The sequence below is a fragment of the Pelodiscus sinensis genome, chromosome 3 (genome assembly GCF_049634645.1).
Source record: "Pelodiscus sinensis isolate JC-2024 chromosome 3, ASM4963464v1, whole genome shotgun sequence".
NCBI classification, from domain to species: domain Eukaryota; kingdom Metazoa; phylum Chordata; order Testudines; family Trionychidae; genus Pelodiscus; species Pelodiscus sinensis.
In genome coordinates, this window is record NC_134713.1 from 13,915,604 (window position 1) to 13,941,054 (window position 25,451).

Genomic DNA, 25,451 nt, shown 5'->3' on the forward strand with positions numbered 1-25,451 from the left:
TGACCTCATACAAAAGTGTTTGGTATGGAACTTTTCCAAACCACTGACAAAAGGAAATGACTCACACAGCTTATAGTAAGTCCATTTTCCTGAACCTCCAAGAGCCTTGTGGGAATCAAATGGGACTTTCTGGGAAAACATCTCTGTCACACTGTAGGTCCCTCCCTGCAATCCACCTACACAGTTCCACGACTCAAAAGAGTCCATGCTGCACCTTCCAAAGTGTGCTCTGTGAGCGCTTTAAACAGAGGCAGATATTCAGCATCTTGGATGAAAACGGAGTAAATTTCAGATTTCATGCTTTTGGGAAATATTAAAAACTGTGATACAGGCAGTCCCCGGGTTACATGGATCCGACTTACATCGGATCCCTACTTACAAACGGGATGAGGCAACCCCGCACTAGCTGCTTCCCCCCAGCAGACCAGGGAGATGCAAAGCTAGCGCCCCTCCCCAGCAGACCAGGGAGACGCGGAGCGGCTTTTCTCAGCAGACACCTCATCTTGAGAATAAAGGACTGAGGGAAGTGAGGTGTGGGAGAATAAAACTGAGCTCTGGAGAAATGTTTGGCTAGAGTTTCCCCTACAATATGTACCAGTTCCGACTTACATACAAATTCAACTTAAGAACAAACCTACAGTCCCTATCTTGTACGTAACCCCGGGACTGCCTGTACAGGGCAGCCCGTGTGCAAGCTTTTCAAATAACCATGCCAAGACTGCCCCTGCAGTAGCTCTTCTCTTTCCCCAGAGATCTGATACAGGGCCCTGAGCCAAAGCCCACTGAAGTCAATGAGAGACTTTTCATTGATATCAATGGGCTCTCAATTAAGTTCTGTGTGTGTTTAGACTATTGAATTGCTAAGTCGATAAACCAGTTGATAAACTATGTTTTTTCCATCCTGGTATCAGCTCAGAATAAATACTGCCATGGAAGAGCTTCCAGTATCTTCCTGCCTATCTAATTTCTTTTACCAGAGCCAGCATCATGGTATCGGAGTCCCTTGGATTCTACTGTGATTGTACATGATCAGCCAAACTTTGACTGATTTTGATTAATACTGGTGATGAGGTGAGAGGCACAAAGGACACGGTTCTACTTTCAGGTTTATAGGACCGGAAGCTAAAAGGAAAAACAAAGATTATCTTCTTGGCTTGTATACTGAGTAAATTTGCCATGGAGTTATTAAAAGAATGAATGTGTAAGCCTACCATGCCATTTTTAGATTCATTTTTCTGGCTAGCCCCCCGCTATGATTTCATATGGTGCTTCACATCTTTGACTCTCGTGTTTCTTCCATTTGTAGCTTTTAAAATTTGGCATTTAAAGTTACAAACAGCTTTTTCTGCTATCAACAGGGCTATTTTCCTCTTCTTGTTTCATATTAATGGTTTTCCCTTTAGTTCTTTTTACATCTCCTTGAATTTCATAACAAGATATACAACATCTATTGCCAGTGATTCATAAGCCTTCTGTTTGCTGTGGCTTTTGCTTTTGAAAGAGCACTGTGGAAAAGTGTCTAGTACTCTAAGGTGGTAGGTACATGTTATGTCTGGAAAGAAAGAACCCGCGATACAAAAACACTCTCCGTCCATCTGCTTATTACAATCTAGCAGAGCGGGAATGTGTATGTTCCCAAATGTGATTTAAGCGCTCTATTATCAGAAGGTAATGCACATGCAGTCACATAGTACTCAGTTCCTAGGCATGTTACAAACACCATTCACCAGTCATTTTCCCCCCAGAGGGTCCTCCACCAGCCAGGAATTTCCAGAGCTCACACTGGCACTGACTGTGCCCTATCTCCACCTGAAACATCCACATCCCACTCCCTAGGCCAGGAGGAGATAACTGTAGGAGAGCATTGCCACCAGCTCTACATGGCCCAGAGATTCCCACATGCTAGGGAATCCCCAGCTAAGGAGCTGTGTGAGTTTTCTTTCCTTTTCCAGGAGTGACACAAAGAAGCCAGAAGGGCATTTAGGACTGAGCCTATAATGTCTCCATTGTCATTTCCAAATGCTATTATCTTCCAGTGTCCTAGCTATCCGTGAAGTCATTGTTAATCTCACAGACTGATCCCAATGCTTTGGAGTAACTCCACTGAGCAGGGCCGGACGGAGGCATGGGCAAGCTGGGCAGCTGCCCAGGGCGCCAACCGATGAGGGGCGCCTCATGGCAGCTGTAAGGGGCACCGGACAGCAGCACCCTTCCCCCCACGGCTACGGGGCCCTGCACGTCCCGGCACGCGTGCCAGAAGCACTGGCCAGGCCGGGCTGGGCTGCGCATGCGCCGTGCGCCCAGGGAGCGGGCCCCGGGCTGTATGCCAGTAGCCGTGGCCGGCGCGTGCATGCACCGTGCGCCCCAGGGGGGTGAGCCCACACTCCCGGGGGGGAGTGGACCCACGTAAGCACCCTATGCCCGGGGGCGGCACCGCACGCCCGGGCCCAGGGCACCAAAAGGGCTCGGGCCAGCCCTGTCTCTGAGTTAAAGAAAGCTGCCTCAGATTTAAAGTGTAAAGATAAAAGCTGAATTTGGCTCGTCATATTCAGTTCTTAGTGCTTTAATAACAGAAATAGGGAGGTTTAATGGAGGGAATTTAGAATATAAAAATAATGATCAAGATGGACTGACAATCTGGGGAACAGTACAATGGTCTCCCAGTATATGAAGGTTATAAAATGACAGCCACAAAATACAAGTTTGAATCTAAATGTTCTTAAAATGTTCAGCTCTGGGGGTTTGGCCCATCTTTAATGTGCATATAATGAAATGCTATTAAGGAAAAGTAGATTTTCTTTCTCCCGTTTGTAATGTGCCCATCCTTGTAGTTTCTTGTGGCAATTTCAGGCTATGTATCAGGAAGATATGAGATCAGGAAAATAGATAAAAATGCTGAGTCACACCACAGCAGTGCAAGGTGGGGGTCAGAGTAAGAGTGATGAGACGGTTGCCTTCTAAAATGATGGCTCAGGGTGCTCTGGTAATGTTGTGAACTTTGTTGCATGGAACAACCCCTTTTGGGAATGTCTAAACTGCAGAGCTTTTTCCGAAAAAATGCCATTTTTCTGAAAAAACTTCATTTACGTCCACACTGCAATTGTTTTCTTTAAAAAAAAAAATCAAAAGAACAGAGGGTTTTTTCCAGTGTTGGTAATCCTCTTTCTACGAGGAAGAAGCCTTTTTCCAAAAGAGCTCTTTTGGAAAAAGGGGTGTGTGGACAGGGAAGAGGGAGTTCTTTCAAAAGAAGAGGAAAGAGGAAAAAGCACAGGTGCCCTGGTGGCCACTCCATCCATAGTAATCACAGCTTAAATGTGAGATAGTATCCACACTGAATGGACTCTATCATTCAAAAAAAGCAGATCACTTTTTCAAGCACTTTTGCTGTGTAGATGCTCTCTTTTGGAAGAAGTTTTTTCGGAAGATCTCTTCCAGAAAAGCTTCTTCTGAAAGAAGCCTGCAGTCTAGACATAGCCTTTATGTGCCTTTTACTATTATCTCAATCAGGCTGCAGACCTGAAGAGTCGGTTGTCCCTGTACCCCCATCGTTCCAATTCTGTGCTCATGAGCTGTGTCTAGACTGGTAAGTTTTTCCAGAAAATCAGCCGCTTTTCCGGAAAAACTTGCCAGCTGTCTACACTGGACGCTTGAATTTCCGCAAAAGCACTGACGATCTCATGTATGATCGTCAGTGCTTTTCCGGAAATACTATGCTACTCCCGTTTGGGCAAAAGTCTTTTTCCGAAAGACTTTTGCGCAAAAGGGCCAGTGTAGAAAGCACAGTACTGTTTTCCAAAAAAAAGCCCCGATCGCAAAAATGGCGATCAGGGCTTTTTTGCGGAAAAGCGCGTCTAGATTGGCCACAGATGCTTTTCTGCAAAAAGTGTTTTTGCGGAAAAGCGTCCTGCCAATCTAGACGCGCTTTTCTGAAAATGCTTTTAACGGAAAACTTTTCTGTTAAAAGCATTTTCGGAAAATCATTCCAGTGTAGACGTAGCCATGTAGTATACTTGTGTGTGCATACATTCATGTGTATCTATGTACTCGTACACACACATTATCATTATTCAGGTATTCTATAAAATCACACACACACACACACACACACACACACACACACACAGTACCGTGCCTTCATTTAACTGCACGCTACTGCAAGTAGCTGCCAGTTTTCTGGAGCAGCAAATACTTGCTGATTACTTCAAGTTAAAATGTTATTAAAGTGTGTGCTTTTATGTAAGCATTGCTCTACTTTCACTCAACATGCTGTCAGGAAAAGCCGCTAACTCTGCTGTAAGTTCTGTTTTTCTCTTCACATTTTGTCTGTTTAATCAACCAGTTAACCCTGATGACGGAATTGGAAAACAGATTATATATACATTTCATAAGAGTCAATTATAAAGCATATGTTTCATTGCTCTGATGACCCCGCAGTAGTGGTTCTATCCATGGGCGTAGGCCCTGCCATGTGAAGGGGCGCTCAGGACTGGGAGCAGAAGCCCAGTTGCCCAGTCACAACACACTCAAATTTGGCCTGACTGTCCCTCCATCACTCCAGCAGCAAAGGAGCTGTGCCATTATACCAGCCAGCTCAGGTTACTGTCCCCCTATTAACAAAGATGCATCCCAACTCAAGCACAGCAGTGGTGGATGGGGAGAATAGCTGCAGTCTGATGGAATGTGGGAACCAGGATGCAATGGAAAGGGAGAAACAAGAGATGGATAAGAGAGATGGGGCTGAACCCAGGGCCTCTTTTGCTCCCAGTTTCCGATACCATTCAGTTCCTCATTTATTATTAGTGGATATACTAATATATTAATAGATTTCCCTTATTGCTGGGACACCACATTAGTATTCAGAAAAACTATCATTACAGCTTTGCCAACTGGAGACCTTTCCATAGGTCCAGACAGTGAACTCCGTTAGTCCCACTGGAGAGCAGTTTCTCCCATGAGTAATGCTACTGCTTTCAGTTCAGCTGCACTCAAATGCACAATTCTCACTGTTCCTTCAGAACACCAACAGAAGCTAGAGATCGTATGCCACATATTTTCCTGGAAATCACATAAGCCATACAAAGAACTTTGCATCAAGTAGCGCATCCTATTCAATTTGAGATCAGGCATCTTACTGTAGAAGTTCTGCCATTTATAGATGCTTTTTTAAAATAGGAATTTTCCAGTGAAAATTGGCTTTCCTGGGGTAATCCTGGAAATAACTATTCACTAATGGGGGGGGTCACAACCCTGGGTTTAGCAGGCTCGAACTACTGAGCTATCCCTCCCCAGATAGCAACAGATGCATGAGCAGCAGGCACAGTTTTCTACACTCTGGGTCCCTGTGGTGACCCCCCTCCCTCAGTCTGGCACCTGAGGCAGCCACCTCAGTCCTCCTCATGGTAGGACCAGCCCTGACTGGAGGACAGCTAGCCCTTCCTGCTGCTCATATTGCCATGCTTACATATGCTACTTACTCAATCACAGCTAGTGCTGGCATATCACCTTGAGCTGAAAGTTACACCTCTGGCTAGAAATGCAGCCACACAGTCAATCCTTTACCGCACTAGAAAGGGGAGCTAGCTATTGAATTGGAAATCCCAGTACTGTTGTAGACAAGTGCCTATGAGCAAATAATTACTATAGAACAAGATGCATTATACTTGTGGCTCGAGTTATTAAGTTTAATGAGGAAATTACTGGGTCAAAGTCAATGGCCTGTGTTATACAGGAACTTGGCCTCTGCTGGTCCCGAAGTCCAAGGAGCTATGACTGAAGTGGCAAAATGTTTTTAATAGAAATCCCAATATTTACATGAATACTTTTGAGATATTCTCCTTTGAGGCTGATACGTCCTAAGTTTGGTCTCAGTTCACAAGTGAATCATCCTGGAAAGTATGAGATAAATCCCTTTAGATATTTTAAGTTATGAGAGATTTTTTTTTAAAAAAAAACCCTGTTTTAAAGGGTGTCTTTCAATGGCAGAAATGTTTGCCTTTTTAGTAAATATTTACTTTTAAATTTTTTAGGATGTAGCCTGTGAAAAGTACCACACATGGCTTATGTGTTTTACAGGAAAACCCACAACACACTATAATACTTGCTTTGGGAACCTGGGGAGCAGTAACTGTGTGTAATAGCAATTGGCATGGCATTTTTCTGGAACAGCAAATTACAGTTACTTTCCTGTTGCAGCATACACCAAAAAGCATAGTACATCCAACAATGCCAGAGCTTTTGTTTATCCTGGACACAACAAAAAGGAAAGACAAAACTGAGCACCTACTGAATATTCTTATGAAACTAACCCCACAGTTATTTTCATGCCAAGCATAATCTGTGAGTTTAGAAAAAGCTGTGGGAAAATAGAAAGCTGGATGGTCTTGGCAGCTTTCCAGTTCTTAATAATAATAATTTAAACATATAACACATGAAGTTTGGGAGCATAAATATTTGTTTCTGAAGCTTAGCCTATTAAATCCTGTGCACTGACATTGGTTGTAAGAAAGCACAAGAAGCAGTGTTGTTCATACACGCGCCTCTCCTTTCCTACTTGTCACTCTAGTACGGTTTTTTTAGCACAAAGTTTCAACTTCCTTAAGGCTGCTGTCTCACTATCATGCTAGCCAAGGGCCTTACTCTCTTTAATAATCCTCATGCAGGTGAGGCTTTGCAGGATTGGGCCTGTGGAATGCAAATTACTCAAGACAGGGACTGCAAAGCTAAAAATTGACCTCATTTACCTGTAAATTGGTCTGGACTAAGGCCACTAGAGCCATCCACAAGACAAAGCAGAAGCTGGTCCTCTTTGACCATTTCTGAAAGAAGAAATGACATATGCAAACTAATTGTTTAAAAGGTACTTTTTATATAGATATTTTCCTCCGAGGAAGCTGTGATGTAATATATCGCCTATTCTGGCTCTGACAGGGTTAATGGGGACTCAAGAGGCCAACCCATCTATCTGCACCTGGAGCAGTGGTTCTCAAAGTCCAGTCAGTCTGCAGCCGCCTCCCAGGTGGCCCGTGGTGGGAACACACTCCCCCCATGCAGGGGAGAGCCTCACGGCCTGTGCGCAGCTGCAAGGTTGCAGTACCAGCTTCAGCCAGCAGGCGGGGAGATGAAGAAAGCAAAGTCATCCTCGCGCATGGGCCGCAGAGCTACACGGGGAGGAGCGCCACCGCCAAGATAAGAGCAGCACGTCACTCGGTTGGCCCCGCAGGGCAGGTAGCAGGTTGGGCTGCATGGGGCCTGGCAGCAGTGAGAGGAGGTGACAGTGGGGCGAAGGACCCTGCACATGCAGGAGGCAGGTGGGGGCTTGGGGCCCTTCAGGGCTTTACACCCACAGGGACTCAGTCTGCGAGGAGGGTGCCCTGGAGTGGATCCCTGCGGGACCTCATTCCCTGCAAGCAGGGCCGGCCCGAGCCATTTTGGGCACGGTGCATGCGTGGGCCCACGTGGGCCTGCCCCTCGGGGCATGCGGGAGGGAGCACGGCGCATGTACTACCCAGCCACTGCCGCTGGCACGCAGCCTGAGGCCGCCCAGGCGGGCCGTGCAGGCCCTCGTGGCCGCAAGAGGAAGGGCACTGCGGGGGTTAACGTGACCCCCGCCCCAGGCGGCCACTGCAGCCCACCGGGAGCCAGGCGCATGGTGCCTGATGGCAGCTATAAGGGGTGCCATGCGCCCCTTACAGCTGCCATCAGGGGCCCCCCATTGGTTGGAGCCCTGGACAAGTTGCCCAGCTCGCCCATCCCTTAGTCCAGCCCTGCCTGCAAGGGTGGGCAACTCTGAGTCACATACACACGCACCCGCCTTGCTGTGCCATGTCTAACCTCCCTGCCCCTCCATTTCCCTGAACTGCCCCCTGAGCCACCTTGTCCTCACCCCTATTCCCAGGAGCACCCTGTACCCCATATCCTTGAACCCCCTCAGCCACTCTACCCCCCAGCTTTAGACCCAGGCACTCCCTGCCCCTAGCTCTCTGCCCCTGACCAGACACCCTACCCCCAGTCTGCTTCTGCACCCTCACTCCTGGCCAGACGCCCTATCCCCACCCTGCTTCTGCATCCCACCTTCCACCCAGAGCTTACCCCCTTACCCCCTTCAGCACTGCACCTCCCTCCCAGATCCTGCACCCCCATCCCTAACCCACTCGCTGGCAGCCCTGTCCCACACACTGAACTCCTCATTTTTGTCCCCACCCCAGAGCCTAAGGGAGTCCATAAAATCCAATAACTCCACTTACTAAGGCGGGCCTCACGAGGTCCTTGGACTAAGAAACACAAAGATCACAAAGCAGATAAAAAGCTGACCGGTTCAGCCTTCCTGAGTATTGCCCTGCCTCATACAGCACATCTGTCACCTCTCTGATACAAAATTGGTCAAGATAGTAAAGTCCAAAGCAGAATCACAAGGAATCTCACAAAACTGGATGACAACTGGGGCAACAAAAAAGCAGAGGACATAAGAACATAACATAAGAACGGCCATACTGGGTCAGACCAAAGGTCCATCTAGCCCAGTATCCTGTCTGCCGACAATGGCCAGCACCAGGTGCCCCGGAGAGGGTGGACCAAAGACAATGATCAAGCGATTTGTCTCCTGCCATCCCTCTCCAGCCTCTGAAAAACAGAGGCCAAGGACACCATTTTATCCCCTGGCTAATAGCCTTTTATGGACCTAACCTCCATGAAATTATCTAGATTCTCATTAAACTCTATTATAGTCCTAGCCTTCACAGCCTCCTCTGGCAAGGAGTTCCACAGGTTGACTACACGCTGTGTGAAGAAGAACTTTCTTTTATTCGTTTTAAACCTGCTACCCATTAATTTCATTTGGTGTCCTCTAGTTCTTCTATTTAGGGAACTAATAAATAACTTTTCTTTATCGGCCCTCTCCACACCACTCATGATTTTATAGACCTCTATCATATCAAAATTCAATGTTGATAAATGCAAAGTAATGCACATTGGAAAACATAATCCCAACTATACATAGAAAACAATGGGATTTAAATTAGCTGTTACCACTCAAGAGAGATCCTGGAGTCATTGTGGATAGTTTTCTGAAAACATCCGCTCAGGGTGCAATGGCCAGTGGGGCCAAAAGCCATTGCAGTCTCCAGGGCAAAGTGTGGGGGAGACATGGCTCTGTGCCTCTGGAAGGGGTGGGGCTTTGGGTTCAAGGGGGGTGGCAGAGGGCAGGCAGCCTTATACCACCCAGACCATGCCACCACCCCAGCCCTCAGGGCTGCACAGAGTGGCACTACAGTGCCAATTCAAAGGGGCCTGGGGCTCCAAAGACCACTGCTGCTGCAGTAGCAGCGATAGCTACTAGTCCAGGACCCTCTGAATCTCTGGGCCGCAGGGCAACTTCCCCCTTTAGCCCCCCCCCCTTGCCCCTAGTGGGAAGCCTGGCAATGGCAGTCAAAAAAGTGACTAGTATGTTGAGAATCATTAGGAAAGGGATACATAATAAGACAGAAAATATCACATGGCCTCTAAATAAACCCACAGTACACCCACATCTTGAATAATGTGTGCAGATGTGGTAAACTCATCTCAAAAAAAGTGATATTGGAACTAGAAAAGGTTCAGAAAAGGGCAACAAGAATTATTAGGGGTATGGAACAGCTGCCATATGAGGAGAGATTAATAAAACAGTAACTTCAGCTTGGGAAAGAGACAACTAAGGGGGAAGATATGACAGAAGTCTATAAAATCATGGTGTGAACAAAGTAAATAAGGAAAAGCTATTTATTCTTTCCCATAACACAAGAACTAGGGATCACTGGATGAAATTGACAGGCAATAGGTTTAAAACAAATAAAATGAAGAATTTCTTCACGTGCCCAATCAACTTGTGGAACTCCCTGCCAGAGGATGTTGTGAAGGCCAGGGTTTTAAGAGGGTTCAAAAAAGAACTTGGTTAAATTCACAGAAGATAGGTCAATCAATAGCTATGAGGTAACAGACAGAGATGGTGTCCCTAGCCTCTGTCAGAAGCTGGGAATTGGTGGTAGGGGAGGGATCACTTAATGGTTATCTGTTCTGTTCAATCCCTCTGGGGCACCAAGCATTGGCCACTGTCAGAAGAGAGGATACTAGGCTAGATGGACCTTTGGTCTGACCATTTATGTTCTCCGAGACTCTAGTAGGAGGGGGCATGCCTAGAGGTCAGGGGAGAATTAGGTGCTTGTCAGCTAACAGTAAACAGAAGGAATCCCGTAGACATACTTGTTATGGTCCTTTAGAACTATTCAGACCATAGCTCACTGAGGGTATGTTTAGACTACAGAGCTTTTCCGGGATACATCCTGGAAAACCTCTGCCGCATCCAAGGAACATGTCTGCTCTTCCGAAAAAAAATTCTGTAAACCTCATTTTATGAGGAAGAAGGAATGTACTGAAAGAAGCTTTCTTCAGACAATTGGCCCCATGTAGATGGGCTAATTTGTCAGAAAAGCCTCTTTCAGAAGAAAATCGGAAAAAGATACACAAATTGCGGTTTGCAATTTGCGTATCTTTTTCCAATAGATCTTTGTAGTCTAGACACAGCCAGAAAGGGCTGATGTTCCAAAAAGAAATGGGTGGAAACAATTTGCACATCCCTCTTTTAACTCATGTCACCTGTGTTCAATCTGTGCTGATCGCACACTGAACCTGATTTACTTTGAGGTACCTATAGGCAGCAGAGCACATTCTGCCCTCTGTGAGAAACCCCATTGACTTCTCTGCAGTTATAGAGGGAATGGAATCATGAATTAAACATATTTAATGAAACTATTTTCATAGAGTAAAATAGTGCTACCACTGCTCGGGAACAGGAAGGAAATATTATCAACACATCTTTTCTCATTGCTACTCCTTTCCTTTAAAGACAGAAAAAAAAGGATGTTTGAGAGTCTGGGGAGGAAACAGCAAGCCCAAGTAATTGATAAAGGATATTATCCTGGACACCTCATCTATCAAAGAGACCAGTCAGGTTAAAGAGTGAGATGATGAGATAAAATAATGTCTTACGGCCAGATTCAGCCCTTACAGTTACTCCCACTTACACCCAGGGGATATTTTTACTATTAACCTTTAATATCTTAATTAAATTATATAAATCACTTAGATCTAAAATAAAATACTAACTGTACACTACCAAAGCAAGCACACTACCCAAAGATTTTGATTATCAAGGATTTTTATCTTCCTCAAATAATATGGTCACGGATTGAAAGTGTAATAGAATTTCTTTTTCTTTTATGGCTGTTTAAAAGCCTCAGAGGGGTAGCCATGTTGGTCTGTAATTTTAAAAACAATGAGTAGTCCTGTGGCACCTTAGAGACTAACAAATATATATATACACACTATCATGAGCTTGTGAGCAAAACCCACTGCTTCAGATGAGATGAACATCAATGGAGATGAGTCCACTGGTGGGGAGTGGGGCCACAGCCGAGAGCCGGGTCCTAGCATGCACTAGCTGCCAGCCACACTCCCAGAGAGCTGGCTGTGCTGCAGGCTCTGCAGTATACCCTTTATACTCCAGAGCCTGCAGCATGTAACCACGTAGCCACTAAGATTTTTAACAGTTACAGTGTTACCTAATTACCCACTTTTTAAGATCCCTACTTTGGCCCAGATCTAGAAAGGTAGTTTGAGCAAGGTACCTAAATACAGGTGACTCGCCTGTATACCCAAACATCTTTCTTTCCAGTGCCATGCTTCTCTCTCACCAAAATTAAAGGTTTATCTCTGACGTTCTGGAGAAGAATACTCCCCGGCCATGTGGCAGAATATCTCCACTTACACAAGAGAAATCAAGCTACATTCTGAGCTTGGCCTAAGAAATCGGGCTCAAAGCTTTTTGCTGAAGGGTGAAGCTAAGCGAGAGGAAAGGTCTTAAATTCCACCCAACCAGCCAAATATCAGATCAGGGTAGTTCTGCCAAAAAGCAAAACACCTTTTCCAGTCTTCTCTCAGGATGTGTGTGAAAACACATGGAAGCCTTCACCACTGGAAAAATCGTATTTCATTGCAAAGTCTCATGTGTCCCATAAATACTCCCAAAGTGAGAGAAGAATGGCAGCTCTATAGAAGGAAACGATCTGCTCATATGAACACTGGAAAAGAAACACAATAGTCCTTAATCCCATTTCTAGCTGACACTGACTCACCCGGTGATTGTGGGCAAGTCTCTTAACCAAGGTGACTCTGTGAATTAAAGAGGTAGCACCTTCAAGCTGCAGCCAAGATGGAGGGCCCTCTCTGTTAACTGATGTCCAAACACAGAGTAAGAGAGCCCTAAAAATTAATATGCTACATAGACTAGCCAGAAGTGTGGTGAAGAAAAGGAATGATTATTATGCCCATTCTAACGATAGAGATGTGAGTGATATGAAGCAAAGAGTGACAACTGGGACTATATTCTCCAAGAAGCTCAGAGCCTCATATGCTGAGTGCACTCCTGAAAATCTGACCACTATTCTAGTGCCTAAACGGTAGCTGAGCTCTTCTGAAAATCTGTCCTAAGGTTGCAAAGAAAGTATGTAATGGAAGAGGGACCAAGACCCAGCTTCCACAAAGGCCAGGCCGGAGCCATAATCTCAACACCATCCTTCATGAGGGAGTCATATCTGTAAAGCATTTTGCACAGCAAAACTGTTCTATAAAGGTGTGTCTAGACAGCAACGCTATTTCAGGATACTTCCGATATCCCGAAATAGCTATTCCACATCTTTTGCGCAAGCTCGTTATTTCAAAATATAATGGGCTCACTATTCCGATGTCCCTGCAAACCTCATTCCACAAGGATTAAAAGATGTTTTGGAATAGCAGTTTATTTCGAAATTTGGCACTAAATTTTGAAATAAGCTATTTTGAAATTAACTCGAAATAAGCTGCACAATTTGCGTAGCTCAAATTGCGTAGCTTATTTTTAGATAAGGGTGCAGTGTAGACACACCCTACAAGCTAAGGACATCATTGTTAGTAGTTACTTAAAATGGTTAAATCCAGGAATTTCTTGGGTAAGTCTTGACTGTGTCTTTACATATCAGATCACCCCCCAGTTTCATTGAATAATCACTCACAATCTGAGCTCATTGTTCATGACATAAACAAAGAAAACTTCTGCTTGTTGCAAGTTTATGCTTTACTGGCATTTTTCATGCACTGTACTGACTTGGTTTCAAATGCCAAAGAAATGAGAAAATCCACCCTGGTGGAAGCAGGCACAGTGTCATTACATCAATGAAGTGGCAGCCTGCTTACTTCAGCAGTGAAATTGGCCCCCAAAGGACTGAGCAAGTATAAAATTAGCACACCTGGTATTCCTTGTAATAAAATCAAAATCAGTGCTAATTAGAGAAAATAATGGAAACCAAGATATTTTTAATATAATTAAACCATTATTTTTAGGGCATGAATGCAGGGTCAGAGGGGACAGGACAAACAATCTGATTAAAAACTCTGCATGAAATAATCTGGGTAAAGACAATTTACCTTTAATTGTTCTGATATAACAATCCTCTAAACAGAGAATAGCTTTTGCACTCCTTGTTTTGGTGTGTTTGATGTCATTATCTGGTCACATCTAGCAGTGGGACCATGCATATATAATCCAGAGTCAGCAAACAGTCACCACAATAGGAAAAAGGCCAGGAAGTCTGACAGACTTTGTTATGGATGGAACTAGAACACAATAATGAAGACAGAGCTGTCATACAGAGCATGCAGGGCCTCTTGGCAAGCGGCAAACAAAATGTGGTTTTATACAGCCAAATGCACTACACACCTGGGTACAAGGAATGATGGTCATGTCTACTGAATAACAGACAATTTCCTGGAAAGCAATGACTTTGGAAAGGACCTATGAGGCCATAATGGACAAGAAACTCAACATACGTTTCTGGTGCCACGCATGTATTCAGAAGGGAAGTAGTGAATAGGCACAGAGAAGCGATTTTACCTCTATACAGGGTATTGGTGAGACTGTGTACAATTTGGATGACCACATTTTTAAAAGGATGTTAAAAACATTGGTGACGGTGCAGAAAAATAGTCACAAATTAATTCAAGGGCTGGAGAAAATGCTGTATGTATCGTGCTCATGTTGTTTATCAAAAAAAACACAGAGGTGACTTGATTACAGGATATAACTCAGGGGTGGGCAGTAATTTTTGACCGGGGGCCACCCTGGAAGGACCACCCTGGAAGGGGCAGCGCCAGGATGCTTCTGGGAGTGGAGGAGCCCCTTTGTCCCCCTTCCCACTAGGCACCCATGCCCCTGGCAGGGCGGGAAGAGGCTTTGCATGCTCCCCCACCCCCAGGCCAATCAGGGTCTGGGGGTGGGGGAGCTGCATGAAGCGTCCTTCACCCTGCCCCCATTCTGCACAAGCGCGCAGCACTTTGAAGTGCCATGCACGCCTCACTGGATGGGGGGGAGGGCGGAGGAAACTCCACGCAGCTCCCTTGTCCCCTAATTGGCTGGGGGCGGGGGAACGGCCCGCGGTGGCCCTTTTGCCCATCCCTGGTGTAACTGCTTTCAGGGAGAAAATATTGGGTACTAAAGGTCTCTTCATTCACAGCAGCCCAGGCTAGATGACCTAATGGTTTCTTCTGTCCTTCAGGCTCTATGAATCTATCAATGGATCTATGAATTTATGGTCTTTAAAGACCGTGTGGGATTTGACATTTCAAAGTCATTCAGGGGATGTGTTTCCCCGGAATTCTATGCTTAGGATTCCGTCACCGGTGGCCAACAGCTAGTGGGACTGCGCCAACGCAAACCATAAATGTACACAAGGAAAGCTGTGATTTGCACAAATTGCATTTAACATGGCTTCAGGCAGTCAAAGGACATTAAAGTCAGAGGGATTAGTCACACGCTTAGTTACGCACATCCTTAAGTGCTTTATTGCATCAGGCCTTTAAAAGGGAGCAATGGGAACAAGCAGAGAAAGTCAGATTGAATTTCAGGGGGGAAATGAGCATTGTTGAGCATTGTCACAACTAACTCCCAAGGAAAGCAGTGGAAGCCTCACTTAAAACCGCACCATACAAAGCCATACTTAGATACTTTCAAAGCAACTAGGGAACACACAGTTGCCAGTAAAGCTAATGGCAAGCAAGTGTCTAAATCTAGCTTTGAAAAGCGCTGCGTTAGAAATTTTACTGTGTGGACCAGTCCCACATAGGCAACATGATGAAGTGCATAACCTAGCAAGCCTATTCTGTCTCCACTATCCATGATTCTTTGAATCTGTCATTCACCGTGCATTTTCACTACATTCCCTTGTTAAAACAAGTTGAAAAGCATCCTGTCCCAGGGAAAATCCAGTGCATGAAGGTTTGGTTTTCCTTCCTCTCCTTATATTTCCCTTCGTAATTTCAGGGGGTGCAGAAGGTGCGGAGGTTACACACAACATTCCCAGTGTTTGTCATCTGTCTTTCCCCACTGTCCTTTCTTTATTCTTATGTGTTAGTTGTATCATGGTAGTGCCCGGAGGCCTCAGTCAGGGTTCCATTGTGCGAGGCACTATATCTGTTATGGCTGCTGTTTGCACCAATGGAAAAAGAATGTAAATGGGAGGAAAGGCAAAACCCCGCTACAAGACAGGTGATGTTAATTAGGAAATGGAAGTAGGGATCAGAGCACAAACCTGGTGCTGGGGTCAGCCATAGAGGTGCACAAGCTGCTCCCCTTACCCTGGTCAAAGCCATTTTGTGCATGTTCATTTCATGTAGGCTACTTTATTCCTGCTAGTGATCTTTTAACAGCAGCCAGCAGCCTGCATCACTGCTGAATGTGACTACCTATTAGTTGTCTGTTATTTTCATTTACTCTCACTTGCCTTCAGTAACTCTGTTTTTAATGGGAATCACAAATGCTCTGTGTTTCACACACCATGACTGTGTGGGGCTAAAGCCTGGATCCTGAGCCCTGCCACCCAGAGCTGATGCCAAAATCTGAGCAAAGTAGCTTTCTGGAGCCCTCTCTGTCTGGCCAGGTGGAGGATGCAGGAGCAGGATCGGGGTACAGTGTCTGGCTAGGAGGGAGAGTGTCAGAGCAAGGAAGCATGTGGGAGCAAGCTGGAGGTGCAGGGGGGAGGGTGTGGGGATCTGGGCATGAGGGGGCATGCTTATCTGGCTTCATGTCCCCTTGCAGGGGGGAAAACCTCAAGCATCACTGCACTGCCATTCCCCTAGCCAGGTGGGGAGGGAGAGGAAGCTCCCTCCTCCTCCTCCCCCGCCACATGCAGCAGGGAACCCGCACAGTTGAGAGGCTGCAGCACCAGCTCTGCCTTCCCACTTAGAGGTCATGCAGAGGAGAGGGCTGTGAAGAAAGCCCCGACTTTCCCTGCGAAACCTGGCTCGCTGCAGAGAGCAGCAGAGTGAGCAGCTCCATGGCCTGTCACTCCTCCAGTCAGGTGAGGAGGCAGGGTCGCATTATGACTTTCGTGGGCCCTAGGCACTTTTGCCTTCGTGGGCCCCTCCCACCATAATAATATGCAGGGCTCGACAAATAATGCAATCAACTCGCCCGTGGCAAGTAGATTGCAACCCGGAAGAGCCGGGTTCAGACGATCTGCACATGCACAGATGGCCAGACAGCGCGGCTGGCGAGCAGGGCTCGCCACGGTTCAGCGAGCCCTGAAATATCAATATTAAAAATTATTTTTAATATAACTTTAAATACTTCAACATTTATTTTTTTTCTGTTTTAGGCAAAATTGAATAGATTTTCATGGGCCCTAAAAGTTTCATTTTTTTCTGATGTGAGAAAAAAATTAAAACATTTTCTTTGACCCTAAATGTTCATTTTTTTCTTCTGATTTTAAAAGAAATTAAAACATTTTCGTGGGCCCCTAAAAGTATTGTGGGCCCTAGGCACTGTGCCTACTGTGCCTAATGGATAAGTTGGCCCTGTGAAGAGGGGCAGGGGGAGAGAAAGTGGCATCATTCCCAGCCAAACCGGTTTTGACATCCCAAAACTATGGAGCAATCTTCAGTCACTAATGCTATATCATGGAGGGGGGAAAATCAGTAGCACAGCAACTCAAATGACTGACATGATGGATTAGCTATCCACCACATGTAATCCACCGCGCTAATATCAACAGATCCAGAGGCTTTGGCACTTCAAAACATCAGGAGCAATAAATACTTCTCAGTGTATATATGAAATGCAAATAACTGAAGTCAACGGAGAAAAACCACAAGACACTCTGGTTTCTTATTTGTCTAATCCACCCAGCTCTAATCTGAAAAGTCCAAAACAAATGTATCTGAAATCAACCCTCAGGAAAAGGTTTTCACCTGAAAGTAATGTCTTCTCATCTAGGAAGTGACAACCTCATTTTCTATCCTAAGGGATTATCTACATCTATAAAGAATCAGATACACTACAATATCCCTGACTATTCAAAAAAGTCCCAAAGAGCCTTGAAAAACAGGCAACTATATACCCAATTGTAAGATATTGTGACAAGTACCATACTTTTGTGTTTGTACAGATTCTAACACAGTTGAGTCCTGGGCCATGCGACATACTTACTTACATACATAAAATGGCACCTGGCATTTGTAGGTGCAAATTTTAGCACTAGTATATGGTCAAGTGTTAAAATTACTCGGGCGCACACAGACATTGGCACCTACATCTTAGTGCATGCTTACAAGTTTACACATTCTCCGCAGGTAAAGGCTCAGAGAAAAAGCTGGCCTTGTGTGTATATGTGTGTGTTTGCTTATGGGTGCATGAATATTTATTTGGATACACATGTATTTAGATCAGAAATGAGCCCAAACCAAAATACTGGATCCAGGCACCCTCAAATTGAGGAATTTTGTGCCTTGATCTCATTTCTAATATAATTATGATAGAGAAATCATTATCGACATATAGAACTCTTCCTATATGTAATGCCGCATATTCTTCCATAGGACTGTCATTGCTGTAATCACCTAATTGTTAAAAAAAGTAATTATATCCATCATCACAACCCATGCAGCACAGCGTGCAGATAGAATTATGTCTTCCAGAGAAACCTGGTTTATGACAGAGTAGCCTTTTGGACAAGTGTGGGAACATTAACATTCATTACACATAATACACTTCTATGCTGGCCAATGAGTCTTGGAGAAAGGAGATTTCATCTGGTTCCAGCATGAAACCCAAAAAGACATTTTCTTGAAAGACTCACTGTCTGCCTTGCTGGGTTTGAACTGAATGCCAGGCATTGATAGAAAGCTGAACCAGATTACTTTCCAGTACTTCAGAAAGCAAAATTAGTAGTGTCCTCAGATGCCCAGTGCTTTACAACTGCTTGAGAATTTCACTGAGGGTTTGTCTTCACAAGAGCATTAACTTGCTATTGATAGAAATGAGATCAAACTAGCTACAGGCATAAAGGGAAACAAGAAGACCTTTTATAAATACATTAGAAGCAAGAGGAAGACCAAGGACAGGGTAGGCCCACTGCTCAGTGAGGATGGAGAAGCAGTAATAGGAAACTTGGAAATGGCAGAGATGCTCAATGACTTCTTTGTTTCGGTCTTCACCGAGAAGTCTGGAGGTGTGCCTAACGTAGTGAATACAAGCAGAGAGAGGGTAAGTTTAGAAGATAGGATACACAAAGAACAAGTTAAAAATCACTTAGGAAAGTTAGATGTCAGCAAGTCACCAGGTCCTGATGAAATGCATCCCAGGATACTCAAGGAGCTGATAGAGGAGGTATCTGAGCCTTTAGCTATGATCTTTGAAAAATCATGGCAGACAGGGGAGATTCCAGAAGACTGGAAAAGGGAAAATATTGTGCCCATCTATAAAAAGGGGAATAAGAACAACCCAGGAAACTACAGACCGGTCAGTTTAACGTCTGTCCCAGGGAAGATAATGGAGCAGGTAATTAAGGAAATCATATGCAAACACTTGGAAGGTAATAAAGTGATAGGGAATAGCCAGCATGGGTTTGTGAAGAACAAGTCATGCCAAACTAATCTGATAGCTTTCTTTGATAGGATAACGAGCCTTGTGGATAAGGGAGAAGCGGTGGATGTCATATACCTAGACTTTAGTAAGGCATTTGATACGGTCTCGCATGATATTCTTATTGATAAACTAGGCAAATATAACTTAGATAGGGCCACGATAAGGTGGGTGCATAATTGGCTGGATAACCGTAGTCAGAGAGTTGTTGTTAACGGTGCTAAATCCTGCTGAAAAGGGATAACAAGTGGAGTTCCGCAAGGGTCTGTTTTGGGACCCGTACTGTTCAATATCTTCATCAATGATGTAGATATTGGGATAGAGAGTACGCTTATTAAGTTTGCAGATGATACCAAACTGGGTGGGGTTGCGACTTCTTTGGAGGATAGGGACATAATTCAAAATGACCTTAGCAAGTTAGAGAAATGGTCAGAGGTAAACAGGATGAGGTTTAATAAAGAGAAATGCAAAGTGCTCCACTTAGGAAGGAACAATCAGTTCCATACATACAAGATGGGAAGCGACTGTCTAGGAAGGAGCATGGCGGAAAGGGATCTAGGGGTCATAGTGGACCACAAGTTGAATTTGAGTCAACAGAGTGATGCTGTTGCAAAAAAAGCAAATATGATTCTAGGTTGTATCAACAGGTGTGTTGTAAGCAAAACTTGTGAAGTCATTCTGCCGCTCTACTCTGCACTAGTTAGGCCTCAGCTGGAGTACTGTGTCCAGTTCTGGGTGCCACATTTCAAGAAAGATGTGGAGAAATTGGAAACGGTACAGAGAAAAGCTACAAGAATGATTAAAGGTCTAGAGAACATGACCTATGAAGCCAGGCTTCATGAACTGGGCTTGTTTAGTTTAGAAAAAAGAAGATTAAGGGGGGACATGATAGCGGTTTTCAAATATCTTAAAGGGTGTCACAAGGAGGAAGGAGAAAATTTGTTCCTCTTGGTTTCTGAGGACAGGACAAGGAGTAATGGGCTTAAAGTGCAGCAAGGGAGGTTTAGATTGGACATTAGGAAAAAATTCCTAACTGTCAGGGTGGTCAAATATTGGAATAAATTGCCAAGGGAGGTGGTGGAATCTCCCTCTCTGGAGATATTTAAGAACAGGTTAGATAGACATCTGTCAGGGATGGTGTAGACGGAGCTTGGTCCTGCCTTGAGGGCGGGGGGCTGGACTCGATGACCTCTCGAGGTCCCTTCCAGTCCTATGATTCTATGATCTTGATTGCTCCTGTTAGCATGTCCCCCCCATGTGTACACAAAAGGCTCAGTCATGGCACACAGCAAATAAAACACTGTCAAAAGAGCCCACACAGCCATTGATTATCGTTGGTCCTCCTACCCTTTGCCGTAGATCACCGTGACATGCCAGCCCATGTCCAATCTGCTGGCTAAACAGTGTCTGAACCTGAGCAGAAGTCACTCATCTTCACACGGTGAGGCTTGTGTCCTCAGCCCCACACTACTTCCAGCTTCACTCATCTCTGTTCTCCAGTACAGCAGAGAGAAAGAGGCTTGTTTGCAAGCCACTATGTCATGTTGTGGACAGGGCTCTGGTAAACTTTGGAGCTGATGCTATCAAAGGACATGACTTTGGGACACAGACAAGAAAGCTGGGCTATGATAACCTATGGGCCAGTTTTGGAATCAACTGTGTAAGACAACAGTGTGGCTGTGTCTACACTGGGCCACTTATTCCGGAAAAGCAGCCGCTTTTCCGGAATAACTTGAAAGCTGTCTATACTGGCTGGTTGCTTTTCCGAAAAAAGCAATGATGATCTACTGTAAAATTGTCTGTGTTTTTCCGGAAAAACTATGCTGCTCCCGTTCGGGCAAAAGTCCTTTTCCGGAAAAACTATTCCAGAAAAGGGCCACTGTAGACAGCACAGTAGTCTTTTCCACAAAAAAGCCCCGATCGCGAAAATGACGATCGGGGCTTTTTTCCGGAAAAGCGCGTCTACATTGGCCACGGACGCTTTTCCGGAAAAAGTGCTTTTCCGGAAAAGCATCCTGCCAATGTAGATGCGCTTTTTCCGGAAATACTTATAACGGAAAACTGTTCCATTTTAAGCATTTCCGGAAAAGGGTGCCAGTGTAGACGTAGCCTGTGTGTCTAGATGGGGGTGGATTGCCTTTACATATTTGCATAATTTATCACATAACTGATGAGAAAGCTGAGGATTTCATTACCATCCTCCACCTGTGTAGAAGCAAAAAGGCCACAAGCTCACACACTGTCATTCTGAAAACGGCTGTGACTGCTCCATGCTGCTTGTGGAGAACCACCTACCCTTGACAATGAAGTGGATCCAGTGAAGTTTTGTTCCAGTGAAGACTTTGACCTTTTGTTTTGTTACCCAGCAATAATGGAATGTTCTTTTTTCACCGCTTTTTTTCTTATCTTCTTTGGGCCCATAGCAAACCCCTAAATCCTACCGCAAACAATCCTCGTTAAGATCCACAGGTGAAATTTGCAGCTCTGGACCATTTTTCTCTCTTTCCTGCTACTTCATTTAGAAGTGAATCCACCTATGGGACCATTGAGGGTCATATTCTACCATGTTTCAAAACCACTACAGTCTCCTGTTGTCATTAGGATTGCGTGGGTCATAAGTGAAGGCAGATTTTGGACTAGAGCTTTTATAGTGTAACATTTATAAATCTTCCAAATTCTGTAGGGTCATGCCTTGAAGCAGCCAAACATCCTGCACTGTGAGATGTGCAATCTGACTCTAGCAGTCAGCATAGTTGCTTAAGCAGTGGATGCTGTGTAGAGCTTAACACAAATCATTTATATTATATCCATTCAATGCATCATCGTGGCTCGGCAAAGGGAAAAAGAAAAGAGGCAGATGTCATACTCTCTCTCAATAATCAGCACAGAAGATAACAGAGTATATAAAAGTTGGCACCACTGATATGAAGATTTTTGCTTCTGCTAGAATATTAGCCACAATTAACAAAGATCTTCAAGGCTGGTCCTCTCTGGACAGCATGTTCCATGAAAGACAATGCAAGTAGAAAGGGGTCTGTATGAAACCAAAGCTCTGTGTCACCCTGGACTTGGAAAGGAGTCAGATCTCATTCCAAATGCTTTATTTAGGGCTACAAAACACAAGAAAGCCTGATAAGAACTGGAGGCAATGAGAGAAAAGAAGAGCTAAACTCCTATTAAATTCCCATTCCTAGGTTCTTTTCAACATTCTCCTCCCCTCACCCTTACTGCACACACAGGTGTATTTTATTATTTTCTTATTCTGCTTTCTACTCTTTCATGCACCCACAGAGCTCCAATCAAAACCACATTGCCCAACTCCTCTGTCCTCCAGCTCCTCACATTCCTAAGAGCAAAACGGGCTGCTGGAGCAGAGGAGCTGTAAAATGCTGTTCTCACAATGAAAGCAGCACTTTCCAATAAAACCTAAGCTGTCTGGCTGTGCTTCCCTTCCCAGCCTCAGGGCACAACTGCACAGAAAGAGCAGCCTCAGACTGATGAAACAAATAATCTTTATTGCTAAGCATGCAACTTTGGCCTTGCCAAAAGATGCATTCAATCCAGCCACTCAAACTACTGATTACTTACAAAAATGATGGTCCCTGGAAAGCTTTCCCCTAGTGGTAGTTGAATCGATCCCAGTTTGTGACAGTCCTTAGTTCACTTGTGATATTGACACGTTCCCCTAACACACTCCGCAAAAAAGTATGAGCATTCAGAAGATGATTTATGAAGTGTCTGTAATAAGTTCATGAATGCATAAAAATACACTGGACCAATGGATACAGTTGCATGGGAGAAGGTGTGACACTAATCTTACTAAACAACGAATATGTGTTGAACCTTTCGGCTACGTCTACACTGGCCCCTTCTTCGGAAGGGGCATGCTAATTTTGAAAGTGGGAATAGGGAAATCCGCGGGGGATTTAAATATCCCCCGCGGGATTTAAATAAACATGGCCGCCGCTTTTTTTCCGGCTTTGGGAAAAGCCGGAAAAAAGCGTCTAGACTGGCCTGATCCTCCGGAATAAAGCCCTATTCCGGAGGATCTCTTATTCCTACTTTGAATAGGGCTTTATTCCGGAGGATCGGGCCAGTCTAGACGCTTTTTTCCGGCTTTTCCCAAAGCCGGAAAAAAAGCGGCGGCCATGTTTATTTAAATCCCGCGGGGGATATTTAAATCCCCCGCGGATTTCCCTATTCCCACTTTCAAAATTAGAATGCCCCTTCCGAAGAAGGGGCCAGTGTAGACGTAGCCCTCTAGTCTAGCACCCTCACGACATGACTGATGCCAAACCCGAGAATTTGCCAAACCATGGGAAATCAATATTGTCTAACAGCATTACCCACGCTTCCACTGCTTACTGGGGTCTTAGAAGACATTTAGGGGCAAACTACAGCTAAATAACAGCACAGAACATTAACAACTATAAAACTTTATGGGACTGTGGGGCACTTAGCCACACCGGTGATAAGTGGACATCTGGCTAACTAAAATCATGCCAGACCACGGATGTTGCCAGACCAGAGAGTACTGGACTAGACAGGTTCAACTTGTACTACTAGGCTACGTCTAGACTGGCATGATTTTCCGCAAATGCCTTTTAACGGAAAAGTTTTCCGTTAAAAGCATTTGCAGAAAAAAGCGTCTAGATTGGCACGGATGCTTTTCCGCAAAAGCACTTTTGCGCAAAAGCATCCGTGGCCAATCTAGATGCGCTTTTCTGCAAAAAAGCCCTGATCGCCATTTTAGCGATCGGGGCTTTTTTGCGCAAAACAAATCTGAGCTGTCTATACTGGCCCTTTTGCGCAAAAGTTTTGCGCAAAAGGACTTTTGCCCAAACGGGAGCAGCATAATATTTCCGCAAGAAGCACTGATTTCAGACAGTAGGAAGTCAGTGTTCTTGCAGAAATTCAAGCGGCCAGGAGCAGCTGCTTTTGCAGAAAAACTTGCCAGTCTAGACACAGCCCTAGAGTGAATCCTTTTACTCATCCATTAAAGCTTGTAGACAGACACTTTCAGTTAAATGTAAATTGGCATTGCTCCGTTGGTTTTAACTGAACAGTATTTACATTGGTTCCAAATCTGAAGCTTGGGTTGGAAACTACACTTTTTGGTTCATTTGGAAACAAGTTCTCCAAAGGCAAACAGAATGTATAACTTCCAACTGCTTGATAAATCCAACTAGGATGGAGTTGCACTTTCAAACATCCTAAAAAGACTCCGCTTTAAAACTTTACAGCTTCTCTTCACAGCATCAAAGGGGAAGGCCATTGAATTTTTGTTTTTAAAAAGGAGCAAAGTAAGCATATTAATAGGGCTTTACCTGGCTGTAGTTAGTAAAAGAACCATTCACTTTGCTCCAAGTTTCAACACAACAATAATAATTCAAGATGCTTTAAACCTATGTACAGAGCAGCAGCTCTTTCATTGCTTCTATAAAGCAAACAGACCAGTCCTTCAGAAATAAAACAGAGGCAGGTTAAAACATATAATCAAAGAGATCAGTTTGCTGTAGATTACCACTCTGCAGCGTTTGAGGGATTAAGACAGATCCTCAAATTTATTTAGGCAGCTAACTGCAATAGGAGTTAAGCACCTAAATACCTTTGTCTAATTACCAATGCTCTAGTTGCTGGGCCCACAATCTAAATACCCCAGGGACACCTTTAGGCTATGTCTACACTGCAGGCTTCTTGCGCAAGAACTGTTTTGCACAGGAGTTCTTGTGCAAAAGGTCTTCCACAAGAGCACATCCACACTGCCATGTGCTTTTGCGCAAGAGCATCCATGGCAGTGTGGACGCACTCTTGCGCAAGAAAGCTCTGATGGCCATTTTAGCCATAGGGGTTTCTTGCGCAAGAAAATTATGTTGCCTGTCTACACTGCCTTCTTGTAGAAGAGCTCTTGCGCAAGAGGGCTTATTACTCGTGGGGAGAGGAATAACTCTTCCGGAAGAAGCCCTGTTTTCCGATGCTGTACTATAAATTAACTTGTGCAAGAATGCACGTGCAGTGTAGACATCAGGTAAGTTTTTGCGCAAAAAGCCTGCAGTGTAGACATAGCCTTATGGTAAAGCTTTAGCTAAACAAAGCCACCCATCTGGTACTGGAGTCTGATGCGCAATTAGAGCTTGCATTGTGGGATTAGCAGCCTCTAATCTCTTGTGATAGGGAGCACAAACTTGCATCTCTGCTGGTCTACTTCTTGTGCTTCCCCTGGTTCCCTGAGGCCCATGGATGTTCATGTATTTTTAGCCCTTTCCAGTGCCTGTAGGAATGTCTTTCCTTGATATAACCTCATTTACAAGGGCTGAGGGACAACAAACCCACCAAGATAACCAGATCCTACGTGCGACTGCACCCATTTCATGTGGGAGAGACTTTGCCATTCTGATGAAAATCCTGCTAGCACCATTGTACCCGGTATCATTAGTGTTTCTCATGAGCTTGATTCCTTACGTGGCCCTAC

General features: G+C 44.7%; 1 protein-coding gene across 1 annotated transcript in view; it reads right to left on the reverse strand.

Annotated features, from left to right (window-relative positions):
- Positions 1–25,451, reverse strand: part of EVA1A (eva-1 homolog A, regulator of programmed cell death) — a 290,618-nt gene that overhangs the window by 29,347 nt on the left and 235,820 nt on the right. The gene's annotated exons all lie outside the window — the stretch shown is intronic.